The sequence below is a fragment of the Rattus norvegicus genome, chromosome 7 (genome assembly GCF_036323735.1).
Source record: "Rattus norvegicus strain BN/NHsdMcwi chromosome 7, GRCr8, whole genome shotgun sequence".
Taxonomy (NCBI): Eukaryota; Metazoa; Chordata; class Mammalia; order Rodentia; family Muridae; genus Rattus; species Rattus norvegicus.
Genome location: NC_086025.1, coordinates 93374941 through 93381384, shown reverse-complemented (window position 1 = coordinate 93381384; position 6444 = coordinate 93374941). Strand labels below are relative to the sequence as shown.

Here is a 6444-nt window from a genome sequence, read left to right as displayed (position 1 = left end):
TGTTTCTCTCTTTAGGTTTCTTTTGAATCTTTTATTTCCAATCTTTACTATGTAATTGGCCAGATACCCCAAAGAGCTCTAGGACAGGTATCGTTTGGATTATCCAGGAACCTTGTAAACAGACCTCAGATCAAGAAGTGAACATGAAATTTGCTCCCAAAGGCCAATGTGGTATTTCATTTTGCAGGAAAAATATATAATCGCTAACAAAAATCTATAAACATTTATTTTTACATGCACGGGTAAGTGTAGTCTTTACCCCTTATCAAGGAAGCCTCTCTTTGCAACAGAAAAAGACCACTACATCGAACTCTAACCAATCAATATGCAGAGTTGAGAAGCCCAGTACCAGTGGATATATCTACAAAAACAACCTTTTACCTAAGGCTCAGAGAGCATCGTGAAAGTAGGGTAGAATGATTATAAAAGCCAAAGAATCAGAGAGTTTGATGTGATCTTGTGACTACTAGTAATATCACAAACTATACCCATAAAGTCTCACCACCATGACTGCTCAGAAATGAATGAACAAGGAGGACAGCAATAAACTTGCCAAACTGGATGGGGAAAAGGCCATGAGGGCTCTACGCTACACAAAGATCTATAAACAACTGAGGAAAGCCAGGAGCAGGTTGGGTGGGCTTTCAGGGAAATGCACACCAATTGGTCACCCAGTATCAATCAGTCATCCCTGAAAACATACATACAAGGAACATTGTGCCACTGGTGAGATTATATTTAGGAGGAAAGAGAAGGAGAAATGTTCTGCTTAAATTAAAATCTCAATAAAAGTAACACTGCTTTTTTAAAAAAGATAATTATGAAAGTTATATATGTGCATATATTCTTAATGAAAGAAACTTAGTGTGAATATATTCTTAATATATTTAATTAATTTAATTATATTAAAATTACACATATTCTCAACTTAAACAAAGTCAGATCATCTGTTTTTCCTACTCCCAGGACTATTTTTCTAGCCTAGCTATCACTCTCTCCTATTTATACTATTGTAATAATGTCTTGCTTATTTTGCTGTTTTGAATCCTAGCTTACTATTGCCAAACTGAAAAATTCATCAGCCAGGGGGAGAGAAAGCATACAATATTTAGTCATTAAATGGAACCAACATGCTGGCTGGTGTTGGCTCAGATTATTCATGTAGACAGAGGCCCTGAAATACAGTATCTTGGGGCTGTACATTTATTAGTGAGATCACTGGTAAGGATGCTCTACCCATGGTGCTGGTTATCAATCATTTTTCTATTCCTACTGCTAAGAGAACTCAAAAAAGTTAAGATGAAACACATCCAGGAAATTCTAGATGACTCAGTATAACACAAAGATATATGATATCAGTCCTTTGTTTCAGACTAGAAAACTATTACATATTACTGGGGAATGGGGGAGGTACCTTCCTAGATGCCTGTAGCACATTTTAGAAAGCACTTCAGAATGGAACCTCAGCCATCATAAAAATATTTTGACACCAGGACACTATCTTAAAGACCTTCTAGTCAGAAACACAAAACTGAAATGTTTCCTAATTCGCTTACTGGAAAAAATTATTTTAAATCTTAATTCCAGATACTCACAAAACTTTTTTGCTTGATGTAATAACTAAATGTACTACAGGAAGCAACTATGAGAAAGGAAATATTTTAACTCAAGTTCAAGAGATACAGCCCATTACAATAGAGGAGTCACGGACGTAGGACCTATTGCTGTGGGCAGCAGAAAGACCCTGTGCTCACCTCTGTGGATCTGAAGGTGAAAGCGGAACAATAAAAGCATTCGGTTGCTCTTCTCTTCTTAACCTTTTTTCTCAGTCCATGACTTCCCCCAGTGAGATGGCAAAAGGATCCCCATCAGTTAATCTTCTCTGGAAACATCTACATGGATACACCCAAAGAAATACCTCTCCAATATCCTGAGGATTTCCTAATACAATCAAGTTAATGATCAAACAATCATAGCCAGCTAGCAAGAAGTAGAAGAGGCACTTTCCTATATTTGCTGATCGTAGTAAAAAAAATGATACAACCCTCTGGGATAGGAGTTTAGCAATAAGTGTGAAGAGAAATAAAAGTCACCTCTTTCATTTTCCTGTCTTGTAAAATCTTCTGAAAAACTGAATTAAACAAGAATTATACTTAAACCATCCCCAGTGGTGAACATAATGGATTTTGTCATATTTATACTAAAGCTAAGATTTATTGATTCTTTACTGAATGCCAAGCCATGTGTGAAGGCTTTTATATGGGCTAATTTATTTACTACCCACAGAACTCAAACAACACTGTGTATGGCTTCAGAGTCTTTCAATTGTAGGAAGCAGAATGGCTGTCCTGCTGAGTTTAACCCATAATGAACGTGCTAATAACACAAGAAGTGCAAAGGTAGTGACTCTGTGATTGGTTAATTTACTGGTGCCACTAAGAAAGGGCCCGCCCAAATGCTTCCTCATCTCCTCTACTGTGCTCAGGCACCCTGACTCCTTGGTGGACACAACATAATCACAATAGCTCCAAACCTCATATCCAGATGCACTGGCAAAAAAAAGTCTCTGTCTCCTTGACCAGGATGCATTTCATAAACATTCCCAAACTATTGCTGTGATTGGCTTAGATAAGGAGACTGATTAGAAAGCAGAAAAGGTTATGTGAATCTTGGGTGGCAAACAAAAACTTCTACTGTGAATCTGATGCTTTTTAGCAGGAAAAAAAGCAGCTAGGGTACTCAAGACAGTCAAGTAGCTTGCCCAAGCTCACACATCTGGTCATTAGAAAGGTTAAGATTAGGAGCCAGTTCTGGCACTAACTAGAGCCCATTCACTGCAATTCTGGTTTACTGATGCTCCCCACATGTGCGTTGAGTTAATTCCCATGGTGCTTGATGCCTGACAAGAAGCAACTCAAGGAAAGAAAGGTTTGTTTGGCTTTTAGTTAATGGGAAAATAGCCAGCTCATCTTGGTGGCCTGCAGTAATAGGACTTCTTAGGTCATGTTGTCTCTGCAGTCAAGATGCACGGACCAACAAATGCTGGCAGAATGCTTGCCTTTTGTCATTCAGTCCAGTACATCAGCATTTGGTACGGTGCTGCCCACAACTGGGATAAGTCTTCCTACCTTGGCTAACCCAGTCAAGAAAATCTCTCCCAAACATACAGACTTGAGTTTGATTCCAGATTGTCAAGTTGACAATCAGTATCAACCATCACTTACATATAAGGTTTTTACATGTATGGTTCCTATATGCATGATTATCCAGAGAAGTCAAATCCTTAATGAAGTCAAATTCATAATGCAGATGGTGAGAAGTCAGTACCGTGATCTGCTGCCTATATACTGGAGATCTACTTGGGGATATAATTCCAGTTAAAGCCAGGAGGCCTGAGAGCAATAGAGCCAATAGCTTAGGTGCTATTTCTTATACAGAGGAGTTACATGAAAAACATGAAGCAGAGAGAGTGGCTCTCTCCTTCCTATGCCTTATATTCTACTTAGAACTCTAAGAGCATGGAGGAAGTCCATGGTGTTGGGGTGGAGAATGATCTGCTTTGCCCTATCTACTAACTTCTGTCCAATCGCATTCAGTAATCTCTCACAGACACATCCAGAAGAAAGTTTAAGCAGATTTCTGGGCACCCATTGTCCAGGCAAGTTGGCCCACAAAATGAAATATCACAGCTTCTCAGAAAAACCATTTTCTCTCCAATATTGTCCTTTTTGGTATGAACTTTCCTCGTGTCAGAAAAAAAATGAAAGCAGGCCACTAGTCGCTGTATCAGAAATGCCTGAGGAAGGAAGCCATTTCCTCCTTACATTGTCTTCAGTGATACCAAATAATCTGGGCAGTCACCCATTCCATTCATTCACTTATTCACTTAATCATGTTCTAGTGGAATCTTGACCTTCACAAGATGTGGATTCTGAGTCCAACTCAGACTATAAACATTTTATTATGTGATAAATGGATCTGTGATGTAGATCAGTGATAGAATGATTGCCTAACATGCATAAGGCCCTGGGTTTCATCCCTGGATAATACTGAATGATGATGATGATGATGATGATGATGATGATGATGATGATGATGGTGGTGGTGGTGGTGGTGGTGGTGGTGGTGGTGGTGGTGATGGTGATGACGGTGGTGGTGATGGTGGTGGTGGTAGTGGTGGTGGTGGTTGTGGTGGCTATGGTGATGGGTGGTGGTGGTTGTGGTGGTGGTGATGGGTGGTGGTGGTGGTGGTGGTGATAAAAGGGATGAGAGTCATTGCAGCATTCCCCGCCATGGCCATGACCACCTATAAGATGGTGCTGGTCAAGCACAGCAAGAACACATAGAACCTGGAGAACAGTGTGGAGGTAAAAGTATAGCAGGCAGATGTGAGATGCTGGCTATGAATTTGACATCGGCTTCACCCCCATGCAGAGGAGAGCAATCTAGACCCTCTGGACAGTCCAGATGTGGCTGCCAGGAGCCAGGAGCTGGTGCCTTAGTGAGTGACACAATAGGGTCTGACTGACTGGTCTCAATAAAGCAGAAACTGCTGCTAAGCATGGTAAGGAGCTGATAAAAAAATTCCAATAGAGGCCAGTTATCCCTTCTATGGAAATATCAGTAAGGAATGCAGACCTTACTGGAGACCAGATACCCTCCTGTGAGAACCTGAAGGACACTATTGCTATTCTGGACTGAAGAAATTGTCCCCCAGATCAAGGGGGAAAGGGTCCTGATTCCGGCCCATGCCAACACCTTCGGGGCATCATCAAGTATCTCTGAAGAGGCCATCATGGAGCTGAGCCTGCCAACTGGTCTTCCAACGTCCATAAATTGGACAAAATCTAGAAGCCCAAGAAGACCTTGCAGTTCCTAAGAGATAAAAAGACCATGTGCAAAGCCATGGAAGCTATGACTGCTCAGTTCCAGGTGAAGAAGTAAAGGCAAGCAGGCAGGCTCCATTCCCAAAAGCACCCTCCCGGCCTGCTCATGCCTCCTGCACCCCTCCCCAGCACCTGCCACACTGACTACACCTTTAGGATCTTAATTTTAAGTTGTATCTAGAGATGGGGCCCCATGCCTCCCATTTTCACTTTGGTGCTTTATCCACTGCACCCTCTCCCTTCACAGCACATCATCAGAATAATACCTCTGGGGGTGCAGTTTCTTGACCCACATTCAGGGATGGCTCCCCATCCCAGGAGAGTGGAGAGGTACTAATTATAGTCTTCCTTCACCCTTTGTTTGCTAAGGGTCTGCTTAGGAAGCACTCAGGAAGGAACCATACCCCCTCATGACCAATGTGGAGAAGCTGTGGCACAATGCTGTCCCTGGAGCTTGTCCTGCAGTCTTCTGCAGTCAGAGAACAGGGGCCTGTTGTCATTTCAGGAAGTAACTTGCATGATAATTTAAAAGATACTTCCTCTCTGAGTCTAAAGGAGCTGCTGGTCCCAGAAGGTTGGGATCAATCCTGTCAATCCCACATGTTAAATTTTACTTTTACCAAAAATAAAAAATAAAAATAAAATTTATCAGTACTCAAAATGCTTTCTGTGGTTTCAGGTGGTAGCTGGAATTGGTCCCATGTGGCCACCAGAAAATAAGCCATGTTGTGAATTCCTTGTACTAAGGGGGCAGGAGTGCCTTGCTGTGTCACAGTTAGGATCCCTCTACCCTGTTTTGTAGATGTGAAGTGTCCCTTAGTCATGTGCATGAACCGTGTTCCAGATGTTTGACTCTAGCGTGTGGGTTTAGAACTTGTTTTGGGCATAGCTGTTAAATCTCTTTCCAAATCAGTATAATAAGAGAGTATGCAATGATTAATAATAATAATAGTGATGATGATGATGATGATGATGACAATGACAAGGACAATGATGACGGTGATGATGAAAGAGCCTGGGGCTCTCAGTGGTCCCAGTAGATAGGAGATAATACTGATTTGATGGAGGTAAATACTAATAACATAGTATCATTTCTAACCCTCTTTTCTCTTGATGACTAACATGAATTTTTGCATTGGTCATTCTTTCTTATCTCCTTATCTGTGGGTCCTTGGAAGAATGAGGGTTATAGGAAATAACAGTCTGTAATCTCCACTGTTGGCAACTGCAATACCGAATATAGAGCAAGTCACAATGCTTCCATCTCCTACCCAGTATTTCTTGAATACCTACCGAGTATGGGTAAATCTCTGAACCACAGTCCCTGTGGACAGAAGTACAAGGACCCTCTGCCAGTCTCATGAAGCACCTAAAAGTCAAATCCAGAGTTCCTAAGTATTAAATTGGCATTGTATTGTCACATAAAGAAATTCAGACTTTGGTGATCTAGAGAGAGCCTGTTTTGAAGCAGTTAGAGTACCAAGGTATCAAACTTTGTTTTCATGTCTAGGCTTCTTCTGAGGGACCCCGTCCTCTTGCCTTATGAAAACATCCTTTC

General features: G+C 41.3%; 1 pseudogene; it reads left to right on the top strand.

Moving 5' to 3' along the window:
• Positions 1–4298: 4298 nt before the first annotated feature.
• On the top strand, positions 4299–4944 carry Pgam1-ps4 (phosphoglycerate mutase 1, pseudogene 4; annotated as a pseudogene).
• The last annotated feature ends 1500 nt before the right edge of the window (positions 4945–6444 follow it).